This window comes from Gossypium hirsutum, chromosome D12 (genome assembly GCF_007990345.1).
Source record: "Gossypium hirsutum isolate 1008001.06 chromosome D12, Gossypium_hirsutum_v2.1, whole genome shotgun sequence".
NCBI classification, from domain to species: domain Eukaryota; kingdom Viridiplantae; phylum Streptophyta; class Magnoliopsida; order Malvales; family Malvaceae; genus Gossypium; species Gossypium hirsutum.
This window is the reverse complement of record NC_053448.1, coordinates 6,909,833-6,934,089: the sequence shown is the minus strand read 5'-3', so window position 1 is coordinate 6,934,089 and position 24,257 is coordinate 6,909,833. Positions and strand designations below refer to the sequence as shown.

The 24,257-nt window shown below is 31.7% G+C and overlaps 1 long non-coding RNA gene across 15 annotated transcripts; it reads left to right on the top strand.

The window, feature by feature from the left end:
* Positions 1-14,161: 14,161 nt before the first annotated feature.
* Positions 14,162-18,231, top strand: LOC107945208 (uncharacterized). Of its 15 annotated transcripts, none has more exons than XR_005922285.1 (9): positions 14,163-14,402; positions 14,522-15,532; positions 15,627-15,708; positions 15,826-15,879; positions 16,034-16,065; positions 16,761-16,815; positions 17,049-17,112; positions 17,485-17,566; positions 17,739-18,231. It is a non-coding gene; the product is annotated as an uncharacterized lncRNA (long non-coding RNA). The 15 variants fall into 15 exon arrangements; XR_005922293.1 differs by having other exon boundaries at positions 16,758-16,815; XR_005922294.1 differs by having other exon boundaries at positions 15,826-15,936.
* The last annotated feature ends 6,026 nt before the right edge of the window (positions 18,232-24,257 follow it).

Below are 24,257 nucleotides of genomic sequence, written 5' to 3'. Positions count from 1 at the left end.
CCGCCCGGATTTGAAGTGCCAGGTAACAATGGATAGAAGCTTGTTTGCAGATTGAACAAAGCTTTGTATGGTCTACGCCAAGCTCCTCGTGTATGGTTCCACACTTTCAAACAGTATCTAGTTGATCAACTTGGATTTCATGCTTCGAAAGTTGATCATTCATTGTTCATTCGAGCATCTTTGGGAAATTTCTTGTTACTTATGGCTTATGTAGATAACATAGTTATAACAGGCAGTTCAAATGATGATATAGACAACGTGGTGCATCAGCTTCACAATAAGTTTGTTCTTAAAGACATGGGAAGACTTAATTTTTTCTTAGGTGTTGAAGTTCAACACACACCTCGGGGATTGTTACTTACTCAGAAAAAGTACATTTCTAAGATACTTAATAAAATAGGAATGGTAGGAGCAGCAGCCACACCTACACCCATGGTGAGCACTCCCAAATTGGTTGCTTCAGATGGTAGTCCACCATTTACTAATGGTTATTTGTATCGAAGTGTAGTTGGAATGCTTCAGTATATGTGCATTACACGCCCTGATTTGTCATTTTGTGTTAACAAACTCAGTCAGTACATGAATTCTCCAAGTGACACTCATTGGAAGGCAGTTAAATGAGTGTTGAGATATCTCATTAGAACCATGGATCAAGGCATATACCTCTCAAAAGGTCAGTTTGAATTAGTCTACTGCTCTGATGCTGATTGGGCTTCATCTGTTGAAGATCGACGTTCCACCACAGGATATGTTATTTATCTAGGACCTAACCCTGTTGCATGGTGTTCCAAGAAGCAAGCAGTAGTGTCCAGGTCTTCGTTCGAAGCAGAATATCACAGCTTGGCCAATTGCATATCTGAGTTGTTATGGGTTAAATAGTTGCTAGATGAAATTGGTATGCCAATCTGCCTGTCACCAGTGGTCTGGTGCGACAACACTTCCACAGTCTCAATGGCCACAAACCCCACACATCATGCCAGGGTAAAACATGTAGAGATCTATCATCATTTTGTTCGCGAAAAAGTACTTGATGGTACACTGCAGGTTAATTTTGTTCCATCAACAAAACAAGTCACTGATGTTCTCACAAAGCCCATCACACCCAAACAGTTTGCCTCATTTCGACATGCTCTTCGAGCTCTTTCAAGTGATACTGACCTGAATGTTCAAGTTTCAAGAAATCGGGGGAATGTTAGAGCAACTGATAAGTCAGTAAATCTATTAGCCGTTAGTTAGCTGTTAGTTATTCTGTTAGTTTGTTCTCTGTAGATAGCATGTTTTGCTATGATGTATAAAAGTATTAGCAACCTCTATACAGAGATATAATTTTTCAATATATTCTTCTTGATTCAGAAAGCCTCTGTTATTTTCTTGCAATAGTTTAACATTTTGCAGGTCAATTATATGAGGGGTTGCCAGTGATGATTAGTTTACTTGATTAAAGGATGGTAGGAGGAAACAAAAATAGTGATCAAAGCTCCACGGTTTACATTGCGGTGATTCATGAGATGATAGAAATGAGTGTTCCTAGAGATTTACATGCTCTTTTCTCTGTTGTCCTAGTAAATTATCCTATGGAAGAATGGCTTTATCAACTACAAAAATGTTAAACAATGATCTAGTTTCACCTAAAGAATTTGGCTGCTGCGTTTTACTTAGCGCTCAAAACTCTTTAAGATCAGTAATATTGACCCAGAGAATAGCAACCATTAGATGAAGATTTGAAAGTCAGCTATAAGCAAATCTTGGAATAAAGTTTTGTTTCATTGTATTATCATTGTTCATCATTGGTTCTTGTTTCAGGTCTTGCTGCAATGAGCAATCTAGCTCAAAATAATAGGCTTCTACAATTAGAGCTGGAATTTGAAGACAGATCCGTGGATTGGGACGAGATTGAAATATAATAAAGCAGATCCCTGGAATTTGAAGACTGTAGTGGACATCTACATCCTGCTGACACTGATATTAAATTGCCGGTTTCATATCTGATATTCTAACGCTTGTAACTAGTCAAGTCAGTCGCAAACAGTTGGCTACCATCACCAAAATTTTATTCCAAATTTTAAGCAAAGTAATTCAATTCCTGTGAAAAAACAGTAATGGGATTTTTACAGGAAAAATGCACTTGGGTTTGGGTCATTTAGGCTCAATAGTAGAACAGTATTTTCTATTGGGATAATGTCATACTTACTTCTACCTCAGCACTCCCATGTATGAAGAAACTCGTCTTGCCAGAGCGATTCTGTCAATGACCATTTTCTTCATCAATGAGTATTTCCTCAGTTATTTTCATATCCTATCGGCGGGTCTTTGACCTTCTATGGTGGGTTGGTTGCTAAACTGAGTTCCTGAGTCTATGTCAAACCCTTTAAAAAAACCCCATTCTTATGGTTAAGAAAAACAAAATATATTGTTTTTGTTGAGATTGGCTGCTGTTCTTAATATTTTCTTGCCAAAAACAAGCTTTTCTTATTTTCTACTGTTTTATGCACAAAATAAAAATAAAGATATATTTACCATTTTATCCTTATGAACATCTCTCTTTTTTATATCGACATTTATTAGGATTTTGCTTTAAATATATTTTTTATAAAATAAAATTTTCTAATATTTAAGAAATACTTATGATAAACAAAAAAATATATTATACAATAAAGAATAAAGAGGAAAAGAAAAAGAGAAACAGAAAAACAGAAAAACAAAGGAAAGAAATATGAATTTTATTTATGAATATGGATATTTATAGTATTTTTTAAATTTTATATTTATAGGCATAAAAGTTATAAATGAAATAAAATTATACATTAAATTTCTTATTTTAATGAACATCTACTTCATAATAATAAAATATTTATAGCATTCCTTTTTTATCGACAAATAATACAAAAAAATAATAATAACACATAAAATTAAAAAAATAACATGAAATTAAATTATGGTAGAATGAATTTTTGTAAATGCAAAAAAAAATGAAAAATAAACATAAGCAAATAACCTAAATAAAATATATTAAAAAGTTGATAACAAAAAATAATTTCTTAGGTAAATTATCTAAAAATTCATGGATGCATATTTTACAAGTCTAAACATATAGAAAAGATTTAAAAAACAAACAAACAATATTTCTCAAAATATATTAACTCTTAAATTTTTAAAAGTCATTTTGTCCAAACATCATTATCAAGAGTAGTTCTTGATGGCATTGCATTAGAACTCCAAAAAAAAGTTCTCACCCGTTTTTGATATAGATTTAGAAATTATCAAGAGTAGTTATTTATGGCATTGCATTGGAACTCCAAAAAAAAACTCTCACCCTTTTTTGATACAGATTTGAGACATCAATTTTGAGCAATTCATTGGATACCTCAGCTTCAGAATAGCAATGTGGTTTTCCTTTTTTTCTAGCAATAACAAGTTCTTTCTCGGCAATTTGTGCAATGTCATTTCATTATTTCATCACTTCAGTCATATTGCTAATTGCGACTTCAATTAGCTTTTCAAATAAGTCTTCATACAAGCTTTTTTCATAGATGATTTTTGATTGCTTTGACAATAAAAAAAATTATTTGTAATATGCCAAACTGACACCATTAGTCAATAAGACAAAATTTGAGATATGCTAAATTGAGAGTCATATGATAACCTAAAACTATAGCCTAATCAGATTAATAAACACAAGGACTTTCTCTTCCAAAAACCATCAGCAGAAATGAAAAGATGTGGGCAGAAACTTCGGCTTCTAAAATCCGAAAGGCTTGAAGCCTTAACCATAAATAGAAAAGTCTAAACCAAAGCATTCACTCCACCCATCTAATAGAAGAACTCTCATCGAAACAATAATTCATTAGTATACTAACCTGTAACCAAGTTTCGAATGTAGGAGATGGTGGTTCACACCTTGTTCTAACACAATCGATGCAACAACATTATTTTCTTCGATACGCCATTGGCGAACTCTCTCTTTTGCACTAGAGGCTCTCTTACCATTAGCTCTATCTTTTAAAAAGAGCTCATATAGCTTCCCACAAGCATGTGTCACGGACTTAGATTTTTCTCATGCGATCCGTACGGCCTTAGGTAGTTTCTTCGCTCAAAAAAGCTTAAGTCAGCCTAACTCGCAACAATTGAGGATTCAACAGACTTCCTCTAAGGCACCCACGAAGAAACGTTTGAGTGAATACTCTAAAAAATTCTATTAATAACTGAATGAAGTACAATGAAGGGGAGAGGCTTCCATTTATAGCTGAGCCTCCCCAAAATCAATGGTACAGATCAAAGTACATCAATGGCTAAGATTAAAAGCTATCTAAATATCAAATCTCTAAGATTATAAAATCGTATCTTCTAAAGATTACATTTAATATCTAAGATCACATATCTTTGAAGATCACCTTCCATATTTGCTAAGCTTTGGAGATGGGCTTTCAATCTCACCAAGTAATGGACCAGTCCGATTGGGCCAAATGACCTCCTTCGAATATGATGGATCTTACAAGCTCGTCATGGTCGTCATGGTTGCGGACTCTCATGCGCAACCCATGACACATGAACCTTTTTGTATTGCTATTTTGCAACTTTAGGATCTGCCTAAAGTTAGAATTATTAAATGATCCAACGAAAAAGGAACAAGATGAAAAGAAACTTGATAAAAAAAAATTCAGTGATATACTACCCTTTATGACAGTCTCCCACACTTCAACCTCAGCTTCAAAAGCTTTGGTTAGTTGATTTATAACACCCCTCACCTATTTTGATGTACAATACGAATGAGAGATGTTACCGGAACGCTTCCTTAGCTCGTATAAAAATTTTCTTTTAAGAAACATCATTTAAAAACTTAATATTTTTTTTTAAACTCATTTTTAAGATTTAGAAAGCTTGAATACAATTTTAAAATCATTTTGGAAAATTTCTCATGAGTTTTAATATGCCCAAAACATAAAACGGAATTCCAATAGCTCAAAAATTAAGTTGTACAGGTTGAGGGCCGCAAGTCTAAATACCTAGGCAGCAAGTATCGAGACTAGGCCTGTAATTCTTGAGAATTAGGCCCTACCATATTATCCAACTAATTTCCATGCTAAATAATCAATAATAATACATTTTTCTATTTTGGTCAAATTTGTACTTTAATCCTTGAACATTTCAAAATTTATAATTTGATTCTTTCATCATATTTTCACTTCTAAAATTTTTCTCATTAATTCTCATATCCAAAATCAACTTTATTCTCATAATAATCTTTTTTCTAACTTGTTTTCCAAATCTTTTTATAAATTCACTAATTCGATATTGGAATAATGCCACATTTCTAATAAATTTTTTTTAAGATGTTACAACTCTCCCCTTCTTAAAAACAATTCTTCCTTAAAATTTCATTCGAATGATGACCAAGTAACTCTCTTGATGCATTCATTCTTTTTCCATGATCCCTTATTACTCATTTAAGGCATTGTCTCATCAAATTTCAAATTCAGATCTTTCTTTAATAATCTCATACTCACATCATATTAACTCTTTTGAGGGCTCGTACCAAGCAAAATACTTATCCAAAACGATCATAGCAAAATACTTATCCAAAATGATCATACTTAGCATCCTTTAAATTTTCCACTTAGCTTCCTTTATAACTCGAATTAGTATGACATGGTCTTGCTACTATTTGCATTTTCTCATTATATCAATCGATAATCAAAATTCCAAAAATTAAAATTTTGACTCTAAGGCCAGGTAAGGAATTCTCTATTTTATCTAGTATTAACGCATCACAAATCAAAATCATGTTATGACAAAAATCTTGTTGTCAGGCTTAAAACGTGTATCCTTATTTCTATTGTAAAATTTCATTGAAAGGTTGCGATCACTTAGAAGATTCACTATCCCATCTTCTCCCCAATTACTAGAATGTCCCAACATGCAACTCTCAGAGATAATCATCATCAAACATTATCAAAATCTTGTTGCATTTTCCAATAGACTGTCATGCGAATTGCAATGTAACACCCTTAACTCGTATCCGTTGCCAGAACAGGGTTACAGAGTATTATTGAGGTTTACGGATCAATCAAATAGAAATTTCAAATGTTTCATTACATATAAATATTCATAATAAAACCAATCAAAATCATATTTACTGTCCCTTATATGAGCCCTTAAGGCCCTGAATACGCATTAGAAACAAGTCAGGACTAAATCGAAAACTCAGAGAATTTTTCTGAAAAAGTAGAAAAGTTTCAAAGTTACAGGGGTCACGCGGCCGTGTGGCCAGGCCGTGTGACTCACACGGTCAGGAGACACGCTCGTGTCTCAGGCCGTGTGGACATTCGAAATAAGGACACACGGTCATGTCTCAATCCGTGTTTGTGCCCATGTAACTCTCTGACTTGGGTCACACGGCCAAGTCACACGCCCGTGTGATAGGCCGTGTGAACATATTAACTTGCATTCTTAAGAAGATACAGGGGATGCACGACGGTGTCACTTGGCCGTGTGTCACACACGGCTGAGACACACGCCTGTGTCCTTGCCCGTGTGGATGAAAATAGGTCACTTTCCAAGCCACATTCTCACCCAAATTGACATCAACCTAGACTCAACAAATTGCACATCAACAAGCCATAACAAGGCATTCAAAACAATCTAAAATCAAGTCTTAGACATGTATTATCACCACATACAACCAATATGCCCTTAGGCACCTCAAATGACAACTTAAAAACATGTCAACCAAGTATCCAAACTTACCTAATTAATTTACCTAACAAAGTTACCAAATTTCACTACAATTCAAATACATACATACATATATCACTCATACTAACATCACAATTATACCTTATTCTCATACCAATATGTAAGTTGGTTATATAAACAAAATATTATTCATAATATTTACATAAGCTAAACTTTGACAAAGACCGTACAAAAGCCTATACATGCCATATAAATCGTATTTATCGTTTCAAAAACTATCGCGATAAGCTGGATAGTGTGACTTGAATGCTGATCCTATCATCCAACCTTCTGAAAATCTGCAATGACATTAAACAATACAAATAAGCTTAATGAAGCTTGGTAAGTTTGACGAGTTAATTAAAAATCTTACCGAACTAACTATAATAAATTAAGTAATAAAAATCATCCATGACAACTCCCTGTCATTTACAACTTCAATCGATAAGTACACCCGTATTCAAACCATTACAAATAAGTAACATGTCTTTCAAATTCATTAAATAAATCACCTTATTGAGGTTTCTCCATTTGAAGAATGACTTACGGATAAGGGTACATCGTTAATAGAAGCTCATAAGAGCTAGTCCTTTCGAATACGCCAACAGAAGCTCGTAAGAGCCAATCCATCTAATCACGCCAAAAAAAAAAGTAAAACACGAGAGTTAGCAACAAATGTTGAACCCCATTTTACTTGGGTAAAATGCCAATATCTCCCTCCAATACCATCTCCACTCCAAACCCCCATCATACACCAAATCATGAATGTACTCAAATCCCGCGTTCAATTCAAACTGAATATCCAATTTAATATTATAATTCAAACAATAATTCATTTCCAACAATAGAATATTTACATAATACCGATCATCAATTTATACAAATGTTAAATTTTAACTGTACGAATTTACCTGGACTGAATTATAGTAATTGCAGAAGTTCAGGGACTATTCTGCTACTTTTCCTTTTTCATGAGTATCTACGGGATTATGATCTAAAATTACTCATTTATTAGCATATATTTTATTTCCAATTTATTTTACAATTAATACCCTTTTATTTTTTGAATTTATGCAATTACCCCAAACTTTTACAATTTTTGCAATTTAATCACTTAATTAGTTAATCTATCAAATTAATTAATTTTATCAATCAATAATCTATCCAAATATTCTAGGCCCTCATACAGCCCCTAATAAACCCAAAATTCACTATCAAACCCTAATATTTTGACATTTTCACAATTTAATCCTAAAATCAATATTTAACAAAATCACTTTACAAAATCATCGTACAACAAAATCAAAGCCCCAAATCCATGTTATTCATCAAAATAATCTAATATTTATCACTGGTAACTTCCAAAATTTTTAACAGAATAAAAAACGAAGCTACGAGTTAATTGAACCTAATTGCAATGATCTCAAAAATATAAAAATTATAAGAAATGGGTAAGAATTGAACTTACATGGAACAAAAAAAATGAAGAACCAACTTAAATCTCTCTCTCCTATGGCGGTTTAGGCCATATTGAAGGAGAAAATGCATAGGAAACTTTTAGAATTTCAATTTGTTTGTTTTAATTTCATCAAAATTATCATTTTGCCATTCCATCATTTTATTTTATTATTTTTTCTTAACATGCCGCCCCACTATATAAATTTAGATATATTTATTACCCAAGTTCTTCCTTATTTATTAATCAAGCCATTTAATCATTTAATATTATAATTAGTAAATTTTACATTTTTTTTAATTTAGTTATTTTTAATTAATTAACTATCGGAACGTTAAAATTTTTCAACGAAACTCTAATACCACCTTAATGGCACTCTGTAAATATTTATAAAAACATTTACAGCTTGATTTATAGAAATGATGTCTCTGTACCTCACTTTCTAAAACCACTTGACCTAGGGTCTTACCATTCAAACCTAATAAATCATTATAAAACATAAATTACCAATTCAAAAACCTTTTTAAAACCATATTTGAATCATAAATATTAACTAATAATATTTACGAACTTACTCGCCATATTTGATGGCCTCGAAACTACTATTTTTGACACCACTGAAAAAAATAGCGCTATTACATGCAATGTCAATGTCATTAAAATTTTAAAAATTTAATTAATTTTTCCATTCAAAAGTAAACAATTTGACTAAATTTTAAAATTTGAGGGCCAAAGTAATCCAAATAAATAGTAATTATAAAAGTGAAAAAATGAATAAATATTAGGGACTAAATTTATCTTTATGCCTTAAAAATATTTTAAAACATTGACAAAGCTAAAATAACTTTTTAAATAGTTTTAACTTTAAAATTTTTTGATTATTTAAATTTATTTTTAAAATTATATTAAAGTTTTTTTCCATTTTTAATTGAAACAAATTAATTGTTTTTTTTATAGTTTTAAACCACTTTAAAACTATTATAAATTGAAAAGGAAAACAATTTATAAAACTATCTATAAAAATATTTTAAATATTTAATTTTTACATAGTTTTACAACATTTTTTAAAAAATTGATTTTTTTTATGCAAAACAGCTGAATTCCATTTTATTGAAAAACTAACCGTTATCGAACAACTAATAAAACAATGGAGCAATCAAAATAAAAATTGTTGAGTAGTTTAAAATTATTTTTTTATGATTAATTAAAATTTTGGTAAAGGTAAAATACATAAAATAAAAAAAATTAATGTCAAAATTTGGAGTATAATGAGGAAGGAATTAACATGCAAAGAAACTATAAATGCTTTGAAACTTAAAAACATAATAGGATCATTGTAGAAAGAAAAATCAAATTTCATTTAATCCTAAACATTATTATGAAGAAATTTATATGAAATTAATAATTACAATTCAATTTCAAAACGGGAGATACTAAATCAAACCTGAATATCTATTTTTTTTAAAAATTCTCTTAATTCTTATTTAGTTTGAATTGAATATACTAGAATCCTATGTGATGGCTTGATGGTCAAGAGTGTTCACTACTTTAGATGTGGCTTGAGTTCGACTTGCGCTAATCGCACTTGTTATTCGAATTTTGTCCTATTATTATAATTCACTAATTCACAAAAAAAAAATCAAAGATACTAATTCACTAAGAGCATGTTTGGTTTGGTGTAATGGATTAGCCATTACACCCCTATTTCGTGGGCCCCAATAATCCCTTCTTAATCCCGTGTTTGGTTTGATGTATTGCCTATTACAGGCCTATTACAACACGGATGTATTCCTCATTTTCTCTGCTTCAACAACGATTAGCCATTCCGTTCCAAAAGTAAGGATTAGCTAATTGTTTCTGTTTTACCCTCCCCAGCCAAAATCTGCTGCTCCACCCCACCCTCTCCCTCCCAACATCAATAGCAGTTTTCTTCGAACCAAATCTCCACCGTCTCAGATCGCCTGTGAGTAATCCCAACAGTAGTTCCAGTGAAAATTGCCCTTTCTTCAAAAACCCAACCCTAAATCCTTCACCTCTTTCAATACTCCATTCGAACAGGTTGCGGCATCTCCCTCCTCTGAGGTATGGCTCTGTTTCTTTAACTTTAGCATTGAGCGAGTCTTTTCAAGTCCAAAATTAGTCTACTCAGCTTTGAATTTAGGCCTATTTTTGCACAGTTACGGTCTTTTTGGGGGTTATTTGTTTTTTTTTGTTTTTTGTTGGTTTGGTTAAATCATGTTCTGGTATTTGGATTTAAACAAAAAAAAAGAAAAAGACAATGACGATTGTTAAGCCAATTGTGAAAAAGCAGTAGCAACAGCAACCGAATGCTTCTTGTTCTAAAAATTCTGTCTTCTTGTGAAAGTTTGTAGCAGTTTGTTGAATCATGCTTCTTGTTGATTTAACTTTGTAAATTCCGTGAACAAGTCTAAACCTTTACTGCTGATTTCAATGACATAGCTGCAGTTGTAATTCACTGCTGATTCTTGTGATCCAGGCATGCATGCTCTGTTAGCGGCTTGACTTGTAGTCTGGAAGGATTAATTCACTGCTGATTCTTGTGATCCACTGTTTCATTTTTTCTCTTGGTCGCAGCATTTGGTTTGAGGTATGAATCTTGAACTTTTCATTTCTTTGCCTGCCTTTGCCTTGGATTATGGCATGTTCATGTGTGTAGTCTTCAACCGGATTCACCAACTGTATTATTGTAACAACCCGGTTTGACTCTAATCGGAATAGTGGTTTCGGGACCACAAATCTGAATTAGAAAAATATTTTTATATTATTTTCTGTGTTTATTATGTGTGAATTTACTAGTGTGAAAATTCCGTGCTTTAATTTCGCCGTTTGAGTGTCCAATTAAATAAAAGGATTAAATCGCATAAAATGAAAATTTAGGGGTTAAATCTAAATGCACCCAATTGTTGTTGTCTTTCAAAAATAGGGGTTTTAAATGGCAATTAAGCCATTTAGATGATAGTGGGTGGCAATGGTCAACATTGCTCTTATATTATATGTTTTATAATTTATTTACTTAAGGTTAAATTTGTAAACTAAAATTTATGCTAATATATGTTAAATTAAAACATAAAAAAAGGTCATTTTTCATCTTTCTTGGCCAAATATAGCAAAGAAAGAATTCATCCATGCTTGTTAAAGTTTCGGCACAAAACTAGCTTGATTAAAGGTATGTTTTACTTCGGTTTTTGATAATTTTTACGTTTTTGAGATCGTTGCTTTGTGTTCTTCAAAACCCATATCTTAATTTTGTGAATTGTGGATGATTTTGAAATGTGCCATTGATGAATGCTTGAGTTTTATGATGTTAGTAGGTGAAATATGAAATATATTTGTTAGATTAATATGTTTTGTATTGGAATTTTTAGTGAAATTGAGTAAATAGGGCTAAATTGTGAAATTAAATTTTTGGGGGACTAAAGTGTGAAATAAATGCAATGTGTGGACTTGTATGAGAACCATGAATATTCGGCCCTTGTGTGGTATGGGCAAATTTTGTGTAAATTATGTTTTATGCAATAAGGAGTAAATTGCAAAAACTGTGAATATTAGGGGCAAAATAGTAATTTGCCAAATTATATGTTTTTGGATTAAATTGAATGTGTTAATAAATAAATTATCTTATTTTGAATATATTTAGATCGAGAACCAAAGAAATTGGAGTTAGATCGGGGAAAAGCCAAATTAGTCGAATAATCGTCCAACTTCGATTTTCCATCGTCCGAGGTAAGTCTATTAGCAATTAAAAGTTATTAAATTAATATTTATACATGTATGCTAATTGTATTATGTGTTGAGCTATAATTAAAAGTATATTAATTGAATAAATTTTGAAGTATGAATGATATTTATATATATATAGCATGTTCGAATATACAAGTAAAATCTTGTATAGATTTATGGTTGAAATAAAGGTAAGAAATGTATAAAAGTATAGTTGATATTCGAATAAGCATGTGTATATATATGTAAATCGCTTGTATTGAATTTAGGTAAGAAAGATATATATGCATATGTTAGATTCGAATATATATATATGTAAATACATGAACAAGTCTTGAAATTAGATAAAGGTATGAGTATGTATATATATGTATATAATGCTAGAATATATATACATATATATAAAAGTTATTGAAATTAGTTAAAGTATGAATGTTGCATAGGTATAAATTCTTGATTTTAATCAAAGGTATGTATAATATATATATATGGTGCGAATATATATAGGTATATACACTACACCAAAACAGGCTTTTAGCGGCGTTTTTAGCGGCGTTTGGACAAAAAACGCCACAAAAAACCAACCAATGTGGCGCTTTTTGGAAAATGCCGCTAAAAATAAGCATTAGCGGCGTTTTTTGAAGAGCGCCGCAAAAAGCCTATGCTCAACGACACCATTTTCTGAGTTTTTGGGGCCTTTAGCGGCGTTTTTGAGGAAGCACCGCTAATGCTCTGGCCTAGCGGCATTTTTGAAGAAGCGCCGCTAATGCTCGGGCCTTTAGTGGCGTTTTTGGAGAAGCGCCGCTAATGCTCTGGCCTTTAGCGGCGTTTTTGAAGAAGCGCCGCAAAAACATTTTATTTGTCTATTTACTATTTAATTGGTTTATTTATATTAATTAAAATTCAATTTATTTTTAATTGAATATTTCTTAAAAAATAGATAAATTTGAAATAATGACACGTAGAAATAATTTGAAATAAAAAACATAAAAAAATATTTGTTAAAAATAGAAAAATTAAAATACTATTATTTAAAATAATTTTAAAATTTTTTGGGTACATTACTAATTGTTTTTTAATTTATATATTAAATAACTTCTTATCATCGTAAAAGAGATAGCATTAATTTTAAAATATTTAATTAATTATCATTATAGTTTAGTGTTTTTGGTTTAGGGTATATGGTTAATTTAAGATTTAAGACCGATTTAGGAGTTAATAGTGTAAGGTTTAGGGAGTATGAATTTAAGGATTATGGTTTAAGGGTTGGGATTTAAGGTTTAGAGGCTAGGGGTTAGGATTGGGATTTAAGGTTTAAGGGTTAGGGGTTAGGGGTTAGAGGTTAGAGGTTAAGGGTTAAGAGTTATAGATTTAGGGTTTAGAGATTCAAGGGCTGAGTTAAGGTTTAGGGTTTAAATTAGTTATTTTTAAAATTTAGGGTTTAAGGGATAGGGGTTAGAGGTTTAGGGTTTATATTAATTAGTATTTTTTAATTTATATATTAAATAATTTCTTATATAATTGTAAAAGAGATAAGATTAATTTTAATATATTAAAATTATGATTATAGTTTAAATTATTGAAGAGATAATAGATAAACTTTATATATATTAAATGGTTTAGGATTTAAGGTTTACTTGAGATTTGTTAAATGACACGTAGGAAATATTTGAAAGTAAAAACATAGAAAAATATATGTTAAAAATGGAAAAAAAATTAAAATACTATTATTTAAAATAATTTTAAAGTGTTTTGGGTATATGACTGATTAGGTTTTTTAATTTATATATTAAATAATTTATTATATAATTGTAAAAGAGATAATATGAATTTTAATTTATTAAAATTATCATTAATATAGTTTTTTAAAGTTTTTATTTTCATATTTTAAAATTTTTTGTTTTTGTTTTTGTTTTCTTACATAAAAATTTATATAAAAATTTTAAAATTTATCTAATTCTTTTAAATATTACTTAAATTTTCAAAATTTATTTATTTAAAATGGATATGAATTATATAATAATTAAATATAAAATTATAAAAAAAATCAATCATTAGCGGCGTTTATGATAAAAACGCCGCAAAATTTAAGCAATAGCGACGTTTGGACAAAAAACGCCGCAAATGTGCATTGAATTTTTCCAAAACGTTCCGTTTCACTATAAAAATTTAAATTTTTAGTGGAGCCGCAAAAATTTATTTTACTTTAAAAACTATCCCGCCATTTTATTCTCAAATTCCCCTGAAACCCCTAATTTTCCCACTACAACCCTAACTTTGCAAACAGGCCTTCTCTCTCGCTTTCTCTTCCTCCCTCCCTCCCTGCGACATTATAACAAAAATCTCAAAAAAAAATTTAACAAGAAGAGATTATATTCAAAAAGAAAAAAAGAAGAGGAAAATGGAGGCACCAAAGACGATTCTGTATGAAATGGAAGCAATAAGCTAAAGATCTGTTTGTGAGAGTCGGAAGGTACTAGAACGAAGCTATAGTACGTATTTTAAGTTGAGTGATTCTATAGTTTCTTGTAGCCATTTGTTTAACTTTGCTCTACATTTATTCTGGTTTGATCTGATTATGCTGAGGACCAGTTCACTTTTACGAAATCTGTTTGATGTTATTGAGGAAGTACAGATAGCACGGTTAGAAATTAGGGGTCTGATTCTTACTAGCTTCCGTTCTCCATCTGGTACACTATTATCTCCTCTTTATTATGTTTCTTAAATTTGTGGTTGTGATGCCGTGGGCTGAAATTCTTGCTTTGAGAATTTGACTTTTGATTCTTTTCTTCAGGAAAACAAAGTAGAGATGATGGATGACTAAATCATATTTCTTGTTTGATATAATGCCATTTGAAACCTATGCATGCTTATCCTGCTACGAACTGTTTTACTTATTATTTTGTTTTTTGTTTTTATTTATTGGAATGGAGCTTAGCATTTTGGGCGCTCTTGTTTTTATTTATGAGTGGCAGGATATAAGTCATAAAACTAGGGAAGGAAAAGTTTTTTTATTTCCAGGACTTTTTCTTCAGTTAGTTTAACATATTCAAGGTAAAGGCTTTTAATGATAGCTGGTGCAAGACCATTCAAAGTTTTAGTGTTCCTCTCTTTTCCGGTTTGTTTAAGTGTGGTTGTAAAAAGGTTTGGCATAGCCCACACATGGCTTGGTGAAGTTAAATCTATGCAAAAATGGTTAGTGTTTATTAAAATTAAAAAATGCAGTAAACCGTCTTTTATCTTTGGTTTATTGAATTCACAGATATTGTTGAAAACTAGTCAACATAAAGTAATTTATGTTCACCACTTTCTATCCACATATCATTTAAGGAATTTTATCCTATTTTTATCCTATTTTTGACAGATTTTCCCTCATCATTTTGTTTGCATTTGTTGTCAAATATTGTGTTTTAAAAATTTCTATCCTGTGAATTTAACGAGCTCTTTGTTGAATTACTGAGCAAGTTCTAAGGGGAAGACTGATGTTATGAAAAAGATTAAGTTTCCACAGATGGAGTAGAAATCTGCTAGTAAAACTGTTCAACGACAAGCAAAGAGGCAGCATTACCTTGTCCTATAAGAGAAATTTTGGAAAAGGAAAAGGTCAGTTTCTAATATTTTAGCTTTATAGGTTCTATTATTTGTTTTCGGCTATGAGCATATAAACTTATGATAGTTTTGCAAATGGTGCTAAAAGGTGGTGGATCTATATCCTGATGCTACTCTATTGTTGGTGGATCTGTAAATTGAAGTGGAAGTGCTGACTGTTCAATATATAGGTTCATAGTTCTCAACTTGTTGTTAAGTTTATGTGTGCATTGATGGTTAATGATAATTGTTAAAATGGATTTGAATTGCTTATTTTGATGATGAAATCATTAATTCTCAATGGCCAGAGGAAATGCCTCTGTGCCTGCCATGGAAATGACCAAGTGGTTTGACACCAACTAGTAAGTTGCTATTTCTTGGCCTATTTTATCAGCTTTGCCATGCATACTGAGATTTTGGTACTAATACTAATTCCCAATTTTCAATTGCAATCCATCTAAATTAGCCTTTTTATCTCCATTCGATATATAACGTTGTTGGCCTTTTCATTTTTAGGCATATTCAAAGTCTGCAGTTTACATGAGCCAGTTGAGTGCAATTCTTTTTCATTTTTTACAACTTTTTCTGACCAACAATTTATTTGTTACATATATGTTTAATTTTATTTTAATCGTTAGTTGTATGTCACTAATACTTAATTGTTATAATTTTTGACAACTAATGTTAACAAATAGAATAGCATAAATGTTAATAATATAAATTTCTTATTCTTAATGCCATCCCGATATTTGTTCATTACCCAACCCACTCTTCCTTGCCATTACCTCTTCATTCCTTACATTTCTTATATTAAGTTTGATACATCAACCAAATTTATTTATTTTTAAAATATTAAATTTATATGTACGGGAGGGTTAGATTTGGACTTCAACCTAGTCTATTTTTATATTTAATAATATATTGTTTTATTTTATATGTGATGTAATTTACATTAAATTAAATGAAATATATATTATTATAATGCAAAATTAATTATAATGCAAAATTAATATATAATATTATAATATTATAAATTTAGGATTTGGTTTTTACTAGTTTATGAGTTATAATTCATTTTTGTTCATATCTATTATATTATTGATATTTAAATATCTTTTGCTTTAATTATGAAATTTTCAAACTTACTAAATATGAGATTCGTATTGATAGCTTAGAATACTTGTCTTGTAAAGAAGAGTTTATGTATTTGTATTGATATTTAAATATTTGTCTTGTAAAGCAGTGCTTCGTGTGACAACAAACATCGCTCGGGAAGGTCTCGTTATTGGTTCCTAACGGTGAGTTTTATATCGACCATATATCAGTTTGTAGCTTTCCATGTTTAAGAAATAAATTCAGTTAGTTACAGATTATATGTTGTTCTTTGAATCTGATCAACGAAGTTAATACAAACCATGCTAAGTAGTGGAATAAATTCAGCTAGCCTTGTGCAGACCCTTTAACCTTCTTTTTCTTTTTACTTTGTTGTTTAATACAGTTTATAGGACTAATGGTTTAGGGTTTGATGCAGTTTTTGCACTTGCAAAGCTTATGAATGTCAGTGAAGATGAGAGTCAACTTTCTGCTATAGCTAGGTATGGCCTTTTTTACTTATAGAGATGCAAGAATTGTAGTTGTAATTCAATTAATGATTTATTGATTTTTTAAAAATATTTTGTAGCCTACTCATTTGCTTTACAAAGCTATTTTAAATATATTATCGTTGGAGAATATGAATATTTTGACATATTTCAATCAGAAAATGGTAGGTAAACCACTATTTTGGTCTCATATGGAACATTTAGGGTTAGAGCATCAGTTTCTATTTTTCTCATAATCTCGATTGAGCAGATATTTTATATGGGCACTTGTTTCTTAACTTTGCCATGGCTGTACTGGTGTTCACTTGAGTTCATGTTTGGAGGAAATTTTTGACAGTATATTACATATGTTGTGCATGGTTGCAGAGCAAGGAGTGTTTAGAGAAAGTTACTCAAACAATATCTTTTCTTGCTCAACCACGAGAATCTCACTTGCTTTTGCTTACAGGTAAAGCTTTTACTTCCTTTCCAACTGAACATAACTTGCAATAAATGCTGTGAGTTAGTCATCTTTACTGCCGTATATGGATAACTCCAATATAGTGCAGAATATAAGTGTGGATGTCAATGGTTGTTTTAGTGGCTTTTTTTTAAGTAAAAGCTAAGAGAATGACTTGCAGGAGAGGTGCAGAGGGATAGAGCTGCAGAGCTTTTGGGCTTGCGTGCATGCAATTTTCGGCCACGACACTCAAGCAAACTTGGAAATGAGTTTCGGGTGTTCACAAACTATGACGCTGGGGAGAGATTAGGAGGATGGGAGCAAGAACAATAGGTGCCTTTTTCTTGCCATCGTTTGCTAGGAATATTTTCTCATGGATGAGCTTCATGGAACCTAATTTTTATCCATTATCAAGGCATTTCCAACACTTACCCTTGGAAAAATTAACCAGCTTTTCTGCTAATTTTCCCAGAGAAAACATGAAAACATGCAGATGAGAAAACTTCCAAGCAAGTTCATCCTCATATTATGCATTTTGGTCTACTTTTTTAAACTAGTGCAATTTTCCTCACTTGTGTAGATTTCGTAATACATAAAACTATTTAAGGTTGTTTAAAGTTGTACTGACTCATGCCCACTCATTGCCATTTTGAAATGTAATTAGGAAGTTGTTCTAAAACGCACAATACAGATAGAAGAAGCCATACAAGTTTCTCATATGTATTATTTATTTTAGTTTTGATTCTAAATTTTTATTTTTACTTTAATATTTAGGACAACTTGAGTTCTAACTTTTAGATTTTAATTGTGTTATTAATTTATTATTTTAAATTCTAAAACTAAATTCATTAATTTTTATATTTAAATAATATTTTTTTATTTATCCTTAAAAGTATATTTAAAGTTCAAATTTAGAAAATAAAAATAATATAATTTGATTAAAATAATTTTTTTAAAGGTATTTGCCTTTAGCGGCGTTTGTAGGGAAAAGCGCCGCTAAAGGTATTTGTCTTTAGCGGCGTTTGTGGGAAAAGTGTCACTAAAGGTCATGGTGATACGGGGTTGCGCGCGGACCAAGATCGAGTTGCCAAGTCACGGGAAACTCCTACGAAAACCCTAAACAATTAGATCTGAAACGAAACAGAAAATTAAAAGATTAGATTTTTTTAATTTTCAGATCTGAAATAAAATCCCCAAATCAGCAAAGAATCAAATTGAGAATAGAAATAAGTGTTAGGGTTCTTGAAACCCTCAAGGAGATTGTGATTCTGCCCAATTGAACACCAAGATAGTTTTCCCCAAATTTCGACAATCTAATTTCACCCAAAAAGAGTATGGAAAAACCCTAGAAATTGGGGATTTTTGGGCTGATTCCTTAAGATAGAAAAAGGCTGAAAACACAATAAGAACAGAAAATAGATTAGATAATAATTCAGCACAAGTAGAAATAAAGAAAGAATTGACAGTAAGAAATTAAAAGATAAGTCCTAAGAAGCCTTGAAATCTCGAAAGATCTCACAACTCCCTTCAAACGGCTCTAATCTCCCCTCCAAAGAATATCAATGGCAAGAAGAAGGTTGAAGATGGCTCCCACAATCAAAAAGATTGTTAAAACAACTTCTAAAGAAAACTCAAGAGAAAATCCTTGAAGAACTCAAAGAAAATTCTGCTCTCAACAAATCTGCAATTTTAATAATAATGATAAGTGTTTAACAAGGTGGACAGTCATGCCTTTAAATAGGCCTTATAACTAGTCCTAATCTAATTAGAAAACTAAAATAAAAAAAAACTCCTAATTATTTTAATATGGAAATTCGGTCAAAGGTCATTTTATCTGGGACTCTTGGACTGAATATTGACATAAAAATTTAAACTAAGTAAATAAATAAATAAATAAATAAAAATAAAAATAAAACTTTACAACTTGGGCCACTTTGACATTTTGGCCTGATTTTCAACTAAGTATGGATGGATTTCTTAATTGGGCTGGGAATTTGCTTATTGGGCCTCGACTTCAAGAATTTGGGCTTTTGTGACTCGTATCATTCCCCCCTTCCTCAAAAAGATTCGTCCTCGAATCTGAAAAATCAAATGAACTCGACTTTCCTCTATCGAACGGGACTAATGGCAATTGAGTCCACTGAAAAGAATAGCCATGAGATAGTAAATAGCAACGGAAACAAGCTTGTAGTCCAATCATAAGCATAACAGAACAGGTATAACGTATGTGAATGGACAGATTCAGATTACCATGCAAACAATCTAATTTACTCACCACTGCCTCGTCAAATATTTGAAACAAAGATGGACATGTTTTAAGGCATTCAGTCGTCTCACATTGTTCCCACAAACCATGAATAAATTGCGAGTAATAAATCAAATGGTAAACATAATCGTCACAAGTAGGTATTTGAAAAGATTCACATGGTTCACAGAGTTGCATAATCATACCATGCATTAATCGACGGTCTATAGATTCACTCACACATGCATTATCAAAAACAAGAATCTTTTTATCAACCATCAAAACAGATAGATCATCAATAAATAAAATAGGACAGTCAAGCACGTTTCGATCTAAGTGTTCATCAACACGATCTTTATCACTATCCGAGGAGTACAAAAGTGTTTCAAAGGTTTCAAGCATCTTACCTCGATAAGCAGAAGAATAAGGGTCGATTTTACCTTTTTCATTTAAAATAAACCTTCGCTCATCGGGGGCATAGTGTAGTCGAATCTCCGTTGTTGAGTTAACCTTTGTCAAATGGAACTCAAACTTCATGTACAACCACATAAACTGTTTAAGACACGAATATAAATTGAAAACAAATTTGGAAAATTTCGTTACCTTATTCTCCAAAACAGATTTGGACAAATTCGAGGATTTTACACAAGGTAAATCAAGAGAATAACAAATCACGCTTCTTTTCGTAATGACTTTATCAACCACAATCGAAAAGTAACAATTAATCGGATCAAAATGAGGGGATCTTTTAAGAACTAAGTCACCAAAAGTTTTATCAATAATTTTCAAATCTGCACTGGACTCGGTTTCTAAAATTTCCTTACCTCGCTTACCTTCGGGATCATGTAGTGTGATTTCATCTTTGCCTAAGTTGATCGTATGAAAGCTTCTTTCATTTGAGAGGTATTGAAGTTGAAAGTTATCTTTCGATCTTTCAGGAACCTGAAAAGTAGCAACATAAGAAAAATTCATATCTTGGTTAGTGGAAACATTCCTCACTAGCCTTTCCTCGTCTTTTTCTTTTGTTTCTTTTTCTAACTCATTTTCTCTTCTTTCTTCAACTTCTTTTTCAAATTTCTTTTCTGTTTCACATTCCTTTTCACTCTCAATCTCTTTTTGCTCTTTTTCATTCTCTTTTTCTTTTTCCTCACTTGTTTTAACAGAATTTCTCAGTTTGATTTGGTCCTCATGGACTTGTTCCGGAGTGAGCGGCACTAAGGTAAGTTTCTTTCCTTGATGCTTGAAAGAATACCTATTGGTACGACCATCGTGAGTGACTTTTCGATCCAGTTGCCATGGTTCTCCTAGTAATAAATGGCAGGCTTGAATAGGCATTACGTCGCACACAACTTCGTCTTGATACTTACCGATAGAAAAGGCAATGCGCACTTGTTGAGTGACCCTAAATTGGCCTTCGTTGCTAAGCCCTTGTAGTTGATAAGGTTGTGGATGCTTGGTAGTGGTTAAGCAAAGCTTTTCCACCATCGTCGTGCTGGCTATGTTCGAGCAACTTTCACCATCAATAATAACTCTACAAAGCTTACCTTGTACATGGCAGCGAGTATGAAAGAGATGTTCTCGTTGCTGCTCGCTCCTTGGTTTTGCCAAAGATGATTGTCCACGATCATGAAAATCATCATCCATTCTAGTGACACGTCGAGGGCCGCGCCTTTGGGGTTGGTTATCCCTATCTTCCTTAATTGGATCTCGATATTGATGTTTTTGATTCACTCGTACCTCATTCAAAGTAGTATTCAATGCTTGAAGTGTAGCATTTATTTGTGTGATTGCAGCAGTATGTCCATCTAACTGTTGTTGGACTTTCATAAGTGCATCATTATTATCACCTTTAGACATCTTCAAAACCTGTAAAAAATAAACACTCAACACTCAAAAATAAAAGTTAGCAAACCTCACCATTAATCACTCAAAAAGAAAATTCAAATTCTCAATGAGGTCGAATTCAATCTTGTGAGTTCTTTATCAGAGTTTATATCAACCAATTAGAGAGTGTGAACCAAACTACCAAAGAATCCTAATTTGCACTAGGATGCCAAAAACTGACGAGACACCAATTGATTCGTGTTGCACCGAGGAAGAAGTTGTGCACACGTTTAAATCCTACTAACACAAGAAACAAGAAGGTGTTAGATAACGTAAAGGAAGAATAAAGGTAAACAAATGAAAACCTACAGCTAAGAATCAATAAAAATTGCTGAAAACAGAAAACCCGAAAAACTGCGGAGTAACTTGACAACTTCGTTCGAGGTGTTCCCGATCTCCAAAAATCACAAAATTAAATCTGGAATGTCTTCAAATATTGAATTTTTGATCTGAAAAATTTGGGTACCAAATTCAACCCGGTGAATATTTTTTTAATTTTTTATTGGATTTCGTCTTTTTTCAATTTTTTGACTTTTTCGACTAATTTTTTTGCGGGAAATATTTTTGTATATTCAATAACAGTGCCAAAAATATGTATGTAAAATTTCAGATCAATCAGAAAACATTTACCCACTCAAATGAATTTTTTTCAAAAATTTTTCTGGGTAAAACTGCTGTTTGTAATTTAAAAAATAGAGATCAGTTTAGAAATCAACCAAGAACACCCAAAACGCCCAAAATCTGATACCAAATGATACGGGGTTGCGCGCGGACCAAGATCGAGTTGCCAAGTCACGGGAAACTCCTACGAAAACCCTAAACAATTAGATCTGAAACGAAACAGAAAATTAAAAGATTAGATTTTTTAATTTTCAGATCTGAAATAAAATCCCCAAATCAGCAAAGAATCAAATTGAGAATAGAAATAAGTGTTAGGGTTCTTGAAACCCTCAAGGAGATTGTGATTCTGCCCAATTGAACACCAAGATAGTTTTCCCCAAATTTCGACAATCTAATTTCACCCAAAAAGAGTATGGAAAAACCCTAGAAATTGGGGATTTTTGGGCTGATTCCTTAAGATAGAAAAAGGCTGAAAACACAATAAGAACAGAAAATAGATTAGATAATAATTCAGCACAAGTAGAAATAAAGAAAGAATTGACAGTAAGAAATTAAAAGATAAGTCCTAAGAAGCCTTGAAATCTCGAAAGATCTCACAACTCCCTTCAAACGGCTCTAATCTCCCCTCCAAAGAATATCAATGGCAAGAAGAAGGTTGAAGATGGCTCCCACAATCAAAAAGATTGTTAAAACAACTTCTAAAGAAAACTCAAGAGAAAATCCTTGAAGAACTCAAAGAAAATTCTGCTCTCAACAAATCTGCAATTTTAATAATAATGATAAGTGTTTAACAAGGTGGACAGTCATGCCTTTAAATAGGCCTTATAACTAGTCCTAATCTAATTAGAAAACTAAAATAAAAAAAAACTCCTAATTATTTTAATATGGAAATTCGGTCAAAGGTCATTTTATCTGGGACTCTTGGACTGAATATTGACATAAAAATTTAAACTAAGTAAATAAATAAATAAATAAATAAAAATAAAAATAAAACTTTACAACTTGGGCCACTTTGACATTTTGGCCTGATTTTCAACTAAGTATGGATGGATTTCTTAATTGGGCTGGGAATTTGCTTATTGGGCCTCGACTTCAAGAATTTGGGCTTTTGTGACTCGTATCACATGGTCTTTAGCGGCATTTGTGGAAAAGCGTCGCTAAAGGTCTAGGTCTTTAGCGGCGTTTTCTTGTTCTTTAGCGGTGTTTGTTTCTAAAAACGCCGCTAAAGTTAGCGACACTGTCATTAGCGGCGTTTTTTGTAGCGCTTTTAAAAGCGCCACAAATACTTTTAGCGGCGCTAAAAACGCCGCTAAAGGCCTAAAAAAGCGTCGCGAAAAGTCTGTTTTTGTGTAGTGATACATGTATAAACTCTTGGATTTATTTAAAGTTATGTAACCCATGATTGTATGAGAAGTTTCAAATAGATATGTATATGTGAATTGTAATTTATATGAATACGCTATATTTGAAAAAGTATGCTTACATATATGTATATGTTCTTGTAATAAATTTTAAGTATGAGTGTGATACATATATATGCATATGTGTGAGGTTCGAATATATAGTTATGCATATATATATTTACGTACAGGTATAATTTCTTGTATTGAAATTAGGTATGGAATTATATATTGATATATATATGGTCGAATGTATATGTATGTATATATGTTTAAGGTTTGCATTGGATTAAAAGTATAAATTGTATATGCTTGTATGATTCGAACAGGGATTATAAATTTTCATGGGATAGAGTTGAGGATGTGAATTATACATAAATGTTATGAACGTGTGTTGCTATTAAGAAATATACGAGAAATCATCCTTGTATATGTGAAATTGAATTTTTCAGGCTAAGCGCCTAGCAGACTAAATGCCGGTGAATTTTTCAGACCATAAATCTAGCAAGCTAAGTGCGGGTGATCTGAATCAGGTTGTAAACCCAGCAGG